The sequence below is a fragment of the Oryctolagus cuniculus genome, chromosome X (assembly GCF_964237555.1).
Source record: "Oryctolagus cuniculus chromosome X, mOryCun1.1, whole genome shotgun sequence".
NCBI lineage: Eukaryota > Metazoa > Chordata > Mammalia > Lagomorpha > Leporidae > Oryctolagus > Oryctolagus cuniculus.
In genome coordinates, this window is record NC_091453.1 from 110,057,026 (window position 1) to 110,069,650 (window position 12,625).

Consider the following 12,625-nt stretch of genomic DNA (forward strand, 5'->3'; position numbering starts at 1 on the left):
GAACTGCTCCTCTGCTGAAGACTGATAGCCCTGGTCTGTGCTGCAGGAGGTCTACTAAATGCAATGCCAGGTGGCAGAAAAATACTCGTTGGCTTTTCAGGCTAATCCTCAAGGTGTCAGCCCAAAGAGCTGCTGTTGCTTGCTCCTGCCTGGACTTGTGACACTTGTTACTGCGACTTCTAGCGGGACACTCAGTCTAGTGTTCAGGTTTTCTTTTTTTTCTTTTTCTTTTATTTTCCTTGCTGTTGTCTTTTGTCAATAAAAAAACAGAAATGATGCTACTTGAAATTACAAGAAGTGGGTTCATAAAACGCCAAAAACTAGCCAGAAAGACTAATCTTTTCTCTCATTTAACAAACTTAAGGAGAAACTGCCATGTACCAGGCATTGGAAATATGAGATAAAAGACCCAATAATCTACCTGATAAGAGTTTAATGGTACATTCAAGGAAAGTTGAATGGGCCTGAATCATCTTCCCCAACTCGAGGCCTCAGTTGCAGGCAATGCCAAGAAGCTCAGGATTCAAAGAATCGGATGGGGCCAATTTTAATCCCATCTCAGTGGCACAAAAATGGAAAACAAGATCCAGCAAACTATCATTTTCTAGGATGGTCCCACAGTCTTAGGACATCAAACGGCCTCTCCAAAGTTTCTAGTGCCAACCCAATGCATTTCTGTCCAGACTGGCTTTGCTCAATTGGAGGGCCTTTCTTTCTGGGCCTTTCAAGTCCATTCACTGCATGGACATAAAGCAAATGCCTGCCTAAAATCAGAAACAAATCACTCCTCCTACTTATCAGCCAACTGAATGTTGATGCATGAAGGACTTGAGAGTGGACATAATATTTTAACAAGCATGACTAATTGAGCCCTAAATTTCTAACTGGGCTCCTTTCCCCCTTAACATATTGTTTTCATGGCTGTTACAAATAGTTCTGAAATTACTACACTGGGGCTTCTTGACAAGCACATACAAAAAGAGAACATATACATTCCACATAGTACATAAAACACACACACACACACACACACACACACATTTAAATCAGGTCTCCTTTCACTCTTGCTTCCGCCTGAAGACTGAGCAATGCATCGTCTTTTTCTGATATGTAACTGCCTGGAGTTGAACGTTCAGTGCTCCGGCTCTTTTCCTGAGCCTCAGAGAGACATCACTTATGTCAAATATTTATTATACTTTACTGCGAACATTTTTTCCTTCATTCTTAGTATCAGAAGAATGGTATAGGAAAAAAAAACAGGTGTTTTTCCACAGTCTTCCATTAAGGTATCAATGCTTGGCTGTATAAATTGTTCTAAACTGACCACTGATTTGTGCACGTGTGTGCTTTTGTGTTTGTGTGCCCAGACAATTTGGGAGTACCTTTATTTCTTAAATAAAAATGATAAGGTTCCACTTTCCAGAATGTATTATTTTCCCCACCAATCTTTTAAAAACACTGTCACTCAATTTAATACCAAGTAGAACTAAATGATAGATTTATAATTTTTTCAGATCCCTTTTAGGTCATGTGGATGTCATTAACACCTGATAAGGTAATTGATACCTTATTTATCCTGATTCACAAAGCTGCCTTCCCAGCATTGTCATTTGGCTATCTTGACACAACATATAACTAGGCAGGAAGAGTAGGATTCCACGAAGCCATCTGTTTTCCGGAAGATCTAAAAGCCCACATTAATGGAGATCTAATTGCTTTCTTTTTGGTCATAATTTATGTTTGCTGGTTGGCTAGTTAGTTGACAATTAAACTACTCGCTCTCAGACACAGTTTATTCTGTTAGAGGGTAAATATCCACTTCACCTTATCTGAGGCTCACATTTCCTCCCATTCATTAAGGGAGAGCCATATCACACCCAGGAAGAGGGACAAAAGCCCACAAAGAAATGAAACTCCTGATTTCTGTTTTCTTGACATTGTATACATTTATAAGGGGGGAAATGCATCTGTTTAACCTAGGAGAAAGTGGCGTAAGAGAACTCAGCAGCGCAGAGGAATCTGGATAAAGTGAAGGTGAGTGCAGCCTGCATGCTCTTTCAGACACTTGATAGCTTTAACATGGCAGCGACCATTATCTAACTTTAATTACAGGATTGAATGACTTGTCAAACATGTACTGTAACTTATTCCTGTCTACTATGTATGCCCCATTCCCTGTTTGTAATTCTATCAGACAGCATTATTTATTTGAAACAGAGAATTCTGCTCCCTTCCTGAATTTATTGTGCTATAAGCAGGATAAGTATAAAATTTTATGAATGAAAATCATCACTTTGAGTCTTCTCACTCCATTCCTTCCTTCCCTTCCCCCCTCACAAAAAAAGACAGCTGGGTGAAGAACAAAAAAAAATTGTACTTCAAACTATATTGTCAACATGTGCACATCAGCCACGAGACTGTCACTTTTCGAGCATGCGCAATACTGCACAGTCACTCCAAAGACAAAATCTGTTTTATTCCCAAGCTGCTGTGATTACTTTTTCATATTGTGTAGCTGGACAGCCAGTAATACACCTACTGCTCAAAAGGATGACTTATCTGAGTGTCTAGAATTACAGAGAGAACCCACTTGAGGCAAATAGAATGCAGGCAATTAGGAACATGTGCATTCTAATCGACTTTAAATGTTTGGGTTCTTGCAAATTCACACAAATATCTTTGGTGTAAATTAAAAGCTATAAACAAAATTTGTTCCTTTGTGAGTCTAAAAATTATCCAATTTCCTTTTTAGTTCAGCATTTACTAAGCACCTACTTTGTGCAAAGTATTATTTAGGTGGAGTGCGTGCAAGGGAATACCAAAGCTACTTTAGTTACCAGCTCATAATCATAGGCTTTAGCTTCCTTACAAAACAGATGTTGTAAAACGTGTGCAGTGGACACTTGAGGGAGAAAGATAGTTTGCAGAAGTCCCAGGAGTCATTGTGAGTACTAAAATCAGCAAAGAAGAGCACAGAATGCAGTCACCACCTTTAATTAGCATGATATCAATTCTTTCCCAGAATATTTTTTTTTCCTAAACAAGCTCCTTCACATAGGTTTTCCAGCAACAGCTTCGGATCTCATCACTATAGGAGGCGGCAGAACGTCCAGTGGTCAAAGTTCCTCCTAATGTCTCTGACACCAGTTTAGCTTGTCTATTTTGGCCCTAATATTAGTATTTTCTCTTGGAAAAACAAAAGGATGCCTCTGGTCCAAAGTCTTGAAGTAGCAAGACAGCACGTCCTGAAGCAAAGCTTACCGAACCGTGTGATCTAAGCAGGTAATCCCTAAAAAGGGAGAAGTTGTTTTTTGTCATCTGCCCACTGCAAAAAAAGCAAGTACCTACTGCTCTACCTGTAGGAACTCCTCAGATGTGAAACAGTGAATTGCCTCAAAAGACTCTCTCAACAACAGTCTGGAAAACTGATGTGAAATGTACTACACCTATAAATTCCACTGTGAGCAGTTCAGTTCTTTGTTTCTAGGTAGACTATAGCACCTGGGCAGGGAAACTGCCCTGTGCTTTAAAAAATTAAATCTTGCAATAGCTTTGTTTTAATTGATGCTTTTCCATGAGCTCTATACATGCCTCCAGAGAGCCTGTGGAGATCTGAGCACGATTTACAAATAGCAACTTCAAAAGAGCCAGGAGAGAACTCCTAAAACACATACCAATCTCTCTCTCCCCTTCCCAGTCACTTGCTGGATTCAGTAGCTGAGTATCTGTCAACCAAGAAGCTTCTAGTGTTTTGGAAGAAGTAACCAGTGGGAAAAGATAGGATAACATCAGCTGGACTCATTTAGTCTGTGCTCAGAGAAGTTTGGCTAAATATGAAAGCATCCTCTGAAAGTCATGCAAAGAAATTACTTTTAAAGGAGTTGAAACAACAAGGACTAGATTTGCATTGGCAAAAGAAATGATGTGAAAACATTCAAGACAAATCTGAGGTCTCTGGTAAACCTCAGCGTTAATATGCTTTCTATCACAGAGGAAATAAAACCCAAACTTGGATGATTTGTATTAAGCATGGATACCAGCCATTTATACACCTATATCAACAGTCAATTTTCCAACCACTGTATCGATAATCACCCAAATACTTATTGATTAGACCATGCAGCCAGCATAGTAAAAAATTACTGAGCTCTTTAGAATTCAATCTTGCAATAGCTTTGTTCTAATTGATGCTTTCCCATGAACCCTATACAAGTGTACGGAGAGATTTTGGAGATCCTAGCCCAATTTACAAACATCAACTCAAGAAGAACTAAGAGAAAAGCAGTCCTCTAAAACACATAACTTCACAGCCCCAATAAATTCATCCATTGTATCTATTGGTACCCATCAGGAGACAGTGCTCAGAGCAATACACAGTAGGTCAAACTACAGTAATTATAAAACCACACAAATTAGTAACCTAAATGTCAATTTCCATGAGATCTCTGGCTTAATTTCTTTTTCTTACCATAAAAATTTATTGTTCGAATATTTTAAAAGTCAAGTCATGTTTTTAAGTGTCTTAAAAATGTACTCTCACGTGCTTGGTACCAATAGTACTAAATGCTAGCTGCTAGTATTGCTTCAGAGTGGGAAGACACAGGGTTCTGCAAGGAAGCCGTGGCATTACTCATGGTAGCGCATGAAAATGGGGAAATAAACTGTTACAGGCATTTGTGGGTGATATGCCATGCAAGAGGTTCTTTTCAATTACAAAAAAGTAGGGGGGTGGAGGAAGGGATAAAAGAAGGAGGAAGTTAAGGAAAGAGGGAAGGAAGAAGAGAAGAAAGTGAAGGAGAAAAAGAAGAGGAAGAGGAGGAGGAGAAAGACGAAAAAAGAAAATCAAAGCTCTAAAATCCCAGCAAAGTTTCGGGATTCATTTCTCTTCGAGCTGTCATTTTGTAAAAAACAAAAAACCAAACCAAACCAAACAAAACCAAAAACCTAAGAAAGTTTCAAAGACATTGTATTTCCCTAGAAAGGCAGCCACTGTCCCAAATCCCAACCCAGCTCCAGCCTTACCTTATGCAGCTAGTGCAAACCCAGACGCTAAGGGGCCCTTGCTCTCAGTGGCAGCGGTAGGGGCAGAAGCAGCGACAGTGGCAAATGCCATCTGTTAGCGGCAGAAGCAAAAGCAGCGCTGCGCGAGGTGGCCCCGGTGCCGGGAGAGCCTTTAGCAGTGGTGCATACTGAATGCCGCCATTTTAAAGCGAGGTTCCTGAAATCATTAGATATAAGCAAATTAAAGCCCGCCCCACCTACATAACTTCAGGGCTGGGACGGGCAACCCGGCTCCAAGTCGGCCGCTGTGGGGTATAAAATGTCAAGTCCAGAGACATGTACACGCGGACTCCGGGACGGAGGCGACAATCCCTCCGCTCCCCTCTTCCCACGCGTCCCCGGGGCTTTTGCAAGCCTCCTTTCAAGCCGGCAGGAAAGAATATTTTCTTTTCTCGACTCCACTGGAGTCCTATCTCGGGACAGCGCGGCGGGCTAGGGGAGGCGACGGGGACCCCGGACCGGCCCTCCCCCCGTCTCCCATCCTCTTGGTTCAGTCCATTTGGAGCACACCTCATAGCGCCCCAGCTCCCTCGCTGCGGCCGGGCGGGCGTGGGGCTCCTGCCCGGGCTAGCGGCTGCCATGGCAACCCCGGCCCAAACTCCGCCCGGCCCTGGCCAAAGGCGTGCCCTGCGCCCTGGCCCGTGCCCTCTACCAGATGTTCTCTCGGAGAGCCCCCTGACCCCTGCCCGAGTGGGCCCGGGCACCGGGGCTGCGGCTCTCCGTGACCCGCGACCGACACACGGGGCGCGCCCAGCGTTCGGCGCTGGCGAGGGGGCTTTGGGCGCCAAAACGGCAACTCCCGCGAAACTCTGCCAGGCTCTGGAGCCTCGCGCTGGCAGCCGCCGCTCCGGGCTGGGAAGCGGCGCGCGGCCGCCCTTGGCCGCCCGACCCCGCCCTGCACGGCCAGGTAGCGCGGCGCACCCAGCAGAGCCGCTGCCACCACTCTCACCTGGCTCGGCGCGCGGCTCCCAGTCCCGGCTTGCCGCTGCGGAACGCGCGGGAATTCGGACGCTTGCTGCCCCAGCTCCCGTGCCCACCCCGGGACTCTCTGTCCTCAGCCTCCCTTCTCGCTGCTCCCAAAGAGCGCCAAAAAGTCGCGCTCCTGATCGCGCTCCCCGTGCGGGCACTTTCTTCCTGTAGGGCGCTGTTTCGTCGCGAAATATATTCTTTGTGTGATTCGTGCATTCGTGCGTGATTCTCCGAGAGCGCAGTGCGCGGGCTTTATTCTCAGGGGGGTGTGGCGCTTCTCCCCCAAACCCCGCGGCCCAGCCCCCCGCCGCCCATGCCCTTTGTAGTCTCATTAAGGAGCGGGATGGGGGTGGTGGTGGTGGGAGGCAGATCATAATGCTCAGGTTTTGCAAAAGCGAAAACAAACGGAACATGCACACATCCCCGAAGGGGGAGGGGGCGGCAGCAAAGTTTCTGGAGCTTCAGGAACTGAAGTGCCAATGAGAAATGCAGTAGCGTTCAGAGACCGGTGAGGCGAAATAGGTAATTCCAAAAGCGACCTTAGTCAATAAATACAGCGGCTCGCCGCAGGCTGAATGAATAAATACTCACCGGCCGCCTTCCTGCTGTCCTCTCGCTTCTGTCAATGCCCCCGTCCTTTATTTCCTTCTAAGAACTTCAGAAAGAGAAATGTTGATCAGTGCAAATAGTTCCCTCTGTTCCATGGAGTGTACTGGGTAGGAGGAGCCCGAGGTAAAGCTGCAGATAGTTTTGAATGGAAAATAGATAAAGAAACCGCAGTTTTATATTTTGATTAAAAAGTGTGCATCTGGACAGCTAAATTACAAGTTTCCACTTAATGCAAGTGTAATAGGAGCACCAGCTGTCCCTTAATTGGAGCCCCACAATAATACACGCGTGCTTTTTATTTAATTTTATGAGGACAATTGCCGTTGATAATGCACGCATATGCAAGATTGTCAGTGACAAGCTCATAGCAATTCATGGCTGCTTTCCTGCAATCAACTGCTTCTTTGCCCTAGGACAGAGTTCCACATGCTCTGCAGAAAGTGCAAAAACATTGCAGGAGATATTTCAGGAGCCCTTAGGTTGAGGAATGGAGTGAAGTCTCAGGCTAATTATACTTTTTAATTCCGCCGGACTGATCCAAATAGAATTCTCCAGCTAATTTCAGGCGAGAAATCAATCTGTGTTTGTTAAATGCAAGATAATAGGAGCAGGATCCTAAAGGTTGGGAGGAGAAGACTGGGTGCAAACTGCCCTTCAAATAATTCAGAAAATCTCCAAGGGTCTTTGACAACTATTGTGAAAAGTCATCAGGACACTGTGCAGGGACACTATCTGACACTCAGCAATTACAGGCAAAATTCTAGCATAAGGCAAATAGCATAGAGTTTCTAGTCATTTGGGGGGGGGGCATTCTAATTCCTGACCACTTTGCCCCGCCTGCCTTCGACTTGCCAAATTAGCTGCACTACTATAAAAGTCAAATTTGTCTGACATATAGGAAGTGCCTCTGGCAGACCAGGAACTGCCACAGCTAACAGTAGGAGGTGTTGGCTACTGCAGTAGGCTGGGGAGAAGGGCAGGGCTGGATTATAGAACTTTATACTCAGTGATCTAACAAATGAGGAACTGTTATCGCAGTGAGTCAACAAAGGAGTCTTTATACTGAACACAACTTGGGTCAACACCAGTTCTCTTACCTCTGTCCACCATTGCAAGCCACAGCTCCTGTGGGACATTCTGCATTTCCCTCACACCACGCAGAGTGGCTCGATTGCATTGTGATCGTGGTGCAGAAATAACTGTTGTATCGTATGTGTAGGACGGATATATATAAAATTTGCTGGTTCTTCGCTTCAAGCCTTGTGTCTTGCTTGAAATTTCTGGTCAGTGAAAACTGCAAATGAAACTTTGTTACTCTCTATTTCCTATACTGGAAGGGAGAGCAACCTTATAAACAAATGTTAGCCTGGTAAACTGTCTGCCTTTCATCCAGGGTGCCGTGACCTCCACAAATGAAGCTACGCAAATTTCCATGCCACCAAGCCACCAGGGAGTGTTTTCAAAGGCGGTAGGAAATTACTGTTCCCGCCTCTCAGCATTTTAAAAAGGTCCATTTGCTCTCTGGGGTAGACTCACCTTGGAATTACTTTCCACTTTACTAGAGTGGTTAGAACTAGCCAACATTTTCTCTTCTGTTCTTCCCTTTAGGCATGATTGGGGGCATGACCCAAGAAAAATAGGGTCGTGGACTGACTGATGCACTGGATAGGTTCTTACAATAATGTATGTACATTTTAGTCTCAGAATACCTACACCTGTTCTCCCATTGCATTTGGGGATCATTACAGAACCACTAGGCTGATGGATCTTCAAAGGTCAGTGTATTTTTTTTTTTATTCAACATCTGAATTTAGAATTTTAGTCCTTTCCCTCTTCATCAACCAGTCAAATGGAGGCAGGTAAGCAAATATTTAAACACACCTGGAGAACACACTGCCCCTGGCCTAACCACATCTTCATGATTGAAATGGGTGCTTACACATAAAAATAGAAGGCTAACACTCTGGAGAAGGATGTAGCAGCCTCTCAAGTAGCATGTTCTTCCAATAAATGCAACTATCTTTGATGCAGGAAAGAATTCTGAAAGGTATGTAATGGTTTAATAACAAAAGGATGATTGTCATCCACCGCTAAAAATTTGTTACTGTGTTTTAAAAGATGACAGATAGGCAAAAAGTTAAACTTTCTCTTAAGTCAGGTGCGCCATAGTTTCGAGGTTTTGAATCCTCAATATAGTCTATCAGAGTTAGCCTTTTACCCCTCTGCTATGTCACATAATTAAAAAAAAAGATAGTGTGAATTGTTGGACATATGGGGAGGACCATGCCATGGACAAAAGGTGAAGAATTTCTGTCCTGTTTTGAACCTGTGGAATTAGCCTGGTGCTATCAACAATAGTGCTATTGACTATTGCTGTGTTCTAGCCAGGGCTCCCAGGCTGCAGCCCCACAGCCGCTCTTGTGGTCATTCCATACAGAAGCCCCTGGCCATTGAAGGGTGGCTCAAGAGCTACAGACGCTGATTATTCATTCATTCCTGAAAAGCCCTTCTATTCAGGGTTGGGAATTTGGAGTTGGGTTCACACAAAGGTTCGGCCTAAAGAAACGGGGGTGGGGATAGGGGGGCACACAGAATCTGGTTGTTAAAAAGATTTAGGCAATCAAATAAATGTCGGCTTCCAAGGTGAGCCCTTTGGAAAATGCTGCAGACTGTTATTTCTGACAGAGAAAAAGACAAGGAATCCAATAACTACAGTCACGCCCCATATACGGATATTTTGGGCAATAGCAATCTGCATATGATAGTGGATTCTTAAGATTAGATGGCCTAGTGACATTGTAGCTGTCTTAGTTTGTGTCTGTACACTCTGATGTTCGCACAAGACAAAATCACCTGATGATAAGTTTCACAGAACATGCCCCCATTGGTAAGTAATTGACTGTAGTGGAACACGAAAGCAATTGCAAACATAGCTAACAAATTGACCAACAACTCTCAGGTTGAAAAGAACACTTCTTAAATTCAAATTCTTTTTTTCAGTTGGACAAAATTGTCCAAATGATCTATATGTATTCCAGTACACACAGGAGAAAACAGGACAAATATCAAAGAACTAGGTGCTCCAAAACACACCAAGGGCCAATTGGGTTTATGAAATGATTCCCCCCTCCCAAGACTTTGAAGAGTATATTATACAAATTATCTTTGATTATTGAAAAATATGATATATTTCTTAAATTTATCCTCAAAGGGAAATGTAGTATGAACGATAGAGAGAAAAATGAAATAAAAGTGTAAGAATAATACAAAAGTTGAGGATAACATAGAAAGAAAACCCAAGGTCCACTCTCATGTCAGAATTTGCTAATTACTAGAGTAATCATGTAATGTGGGACTGCTCCACACCAAGGCACTGTACTCAGCACTTTGACACGTTAGCTCTTTGACTATTCACAACAATCCCCATAAGGTTAGTAGTGTTATGTTCCCATGTGAAAAACAGGAAGAGTGAGGCTTGTCCAAAACAGCAAAAGAGCAAAGCTGTCAAGTAGCAGAACAATGATTTAAAATCAGTTTTCTGTGATGACAAGGCCCATGCTTTTAACTACTAGACAATAAGTACACAAGAAAATGAGGAAAAAAATTGAATTCAAAGATAAGTTTATTTTGGTGCAAATGAAATCCAGGTATAGTTTTTTCATAATATGTATTTTTCAAAGACTTTGTGAATATGCCTTGTATGTATGCATGAATTTCAATTTTTTGTACCCAGACAAGCCAACCTTTTAAATCCATTTTTCCATGAACCTTTTGAAGTACCCTCGTATTGGAAAAACAATGTCATTTCCAGGCTTGGGATGCCTACATCTCATATGGGAACACTTCAATTCGATTCCTGGCTCTGCTTCCAAGCCAGCTTCCTGCTAATGTACAGCTTGGGAGGCAACAGTGATAGTACTTGGGCCATTGCCACCCACATGACAAACCAGGATGGAGTTCCAGGCTCCTGGCTGCAGCCTGGCCCAACTCTGGGTACTACAGGCATTTGGAGAGTGAACCAGAGGAAAGAAGATTCTCTCTCTCTGGCTTTCAAATAAATAAGTAATTTTATGGTTCAAAGTACGAGGTTTCATTTGATACTAATTAAGCTGCCAAAAATAACAATTTGCAAAATTCAATACTATGTGGGCTCTAGAAGAAGTTAAAGTTGCTAGTGGCATTGCAAACCAAGTCAATAACCAAAAATGAGGTAGACATTTGGTACAGAGATTAAGGCACTGCTTGGGATACCTGCATCCCATGTTAGAGTGCCTGGGTTCCAATCCTGGCTCTTCTTCAGATTCTAGCTTCCTGCTAATGTGCACCCTGGGGGGCAGCAGGTGGTGGGTCAAATACTTCAGTCCCTATCACTCACTTGAGAGACCCGGATTGAGTTTCTCTCTTTTTGCCTTTCAAATACATAAAATATTTTTAAAGGAAGAATCACAAAAATGTTCATAGTCTTGGAACCAGGAACTCCAATCTTGAACATTACCCTAAGGCAATAATTCAAAAGAATAAAAAAAGTAAACTTAGCTTGAATACTAAAAAAAAATCTAAAACAACCTAAATATCTAACAAAAGGGAAAGGTTTAAGATATTTATTATATTTTAATGGAATGGAAGGATTTGAACATTATAAAAAAAGAGAAGTATGTAGAAAATAATATTAATAAAATGTTACAATGCAAAAATTATATTTTTCATTTTGCATCAATACATATTCATAAGAATAATAATCATGAGAGTCCAAAGGTTTATACTTAGATTGTTAAACAAGTTAACATGGTAATATTATTTTATTTATCTTATTATTTTGGCAATCTATCCATTAAGGAACATAAATTAATGTAATTCAATAAGAGAAGGTCTCTATTTGAAATGAACTATGTCTATTTCTCTCACCTTTTGGCATTTCTATTTATCTTTCTTTGTATATGTCAACATTTATTCTTTCAGTTTCCATGAACATTTTTTTAACCCTTTGTCTCTTCTTTCATTTCCTCCCTATCCCTACTATATTTTTCTTTTCTATTCCCCCTTTTAACTCCACCTTTTTCTCTTTAATCCATATTAGCTCTTTTTTGTGCCTCTGTTCTTGGAATGTTTAAAATATGGGAGTGGAATGTATTTTATTTGTTTTATCTGTTGAATAAAACATTGCTTTTGTTCATGTTAAAAGTGAATGAGCTGAATTCATTACTTTTAAATTCTTTTATAAAGGATGTCCAAATTGAATTGTCTTTTAATTATTTATGCATGGGCAAGGCTAAACCAAAAGCTTCTTCAATGCCCTAAACTATGTCAAGTGGAAAATACTCCATATAGTAATTCCATTAAGTTTATCATCACCAAATGAACAATAGGAGAGATTTACATTTGCATGTACAAGGAACCCTTGCTATTCTAATTTTTGAGTTCCAATATCTATCTTTTCACCATGCTGAAACATACTCTAATTCTCATGCAACATGTTGATATAATAATTACGATCTCATTGTATTTTGCATTCACGATATTGTCAATGCAATAGCAGTCTGAGTGAGTGCCTTTAATCAGGGAACCTGAGATGAAACTGAATGGTAGTGCATGAATGCAGACAAGAGGCAAGAATCTAAATGCTATGCACTGGGAGTGTCATGACCTTGGGCAAGTTCTCTCTCTTGATTTCCTCAGAGGTAAAATGAAAACAATGCTAGCAACCTTCCTTTTACTCATATATTTTAGGGTTAAACATGACAAGACTTTGGAAGCATTTGACAGTTCCCAGCACATAGTAAGCACTTTATCGCTGGGAGAAGCTGCAGAGGATTGCAGATTTGGAGGCACACTGTGTCCTTCAGCTTCAGAAGAGACCGGTTTGGCTATAGTCATGGTTGGAAGGTTCCCTTAAAGAATCTTCTTTTCATTAAAAAAAAAATAGAACCAATAACACCTCAGCTGTTTTTATCAAACCTTCACATTATCCACCAGATCTGGGCCTTCC

General features: G+C 42.0%; 1 protein-coding gene across 8 annotated transcripts in view; it reads right to left on the reverse strand.

Moving 5' to 3' along the window:
* MBNL3 (muscleblind like splicing regulator 3) overlaps positions 1-6,147 on the reverse strand; it is a 124,604-nt gene extending 118,457 nt beyond the window's left edge. For 3 of the 8 annotated variants that reach the window (XM_051827796.2, XM_051827795.2, XM_051827794.2), the window contains exon 1: positions 5,023-5,307. The gene's annotated coding sequence lies outside the window, so the exon portion shown is untranslated. Of the gene's footprint in view, positions 1-5,022; positions 5,312-6,010 lie in introns of those variants that run through there. The other 5 variants (XM_070067369.1, XM_008273221.4, XM_070067370.1 and 2 more) reach the window with 4 other exon arrangements.
* Between the last annotated feature and the right edge of the window lie 6,478 nt (positions 6,148-12,625).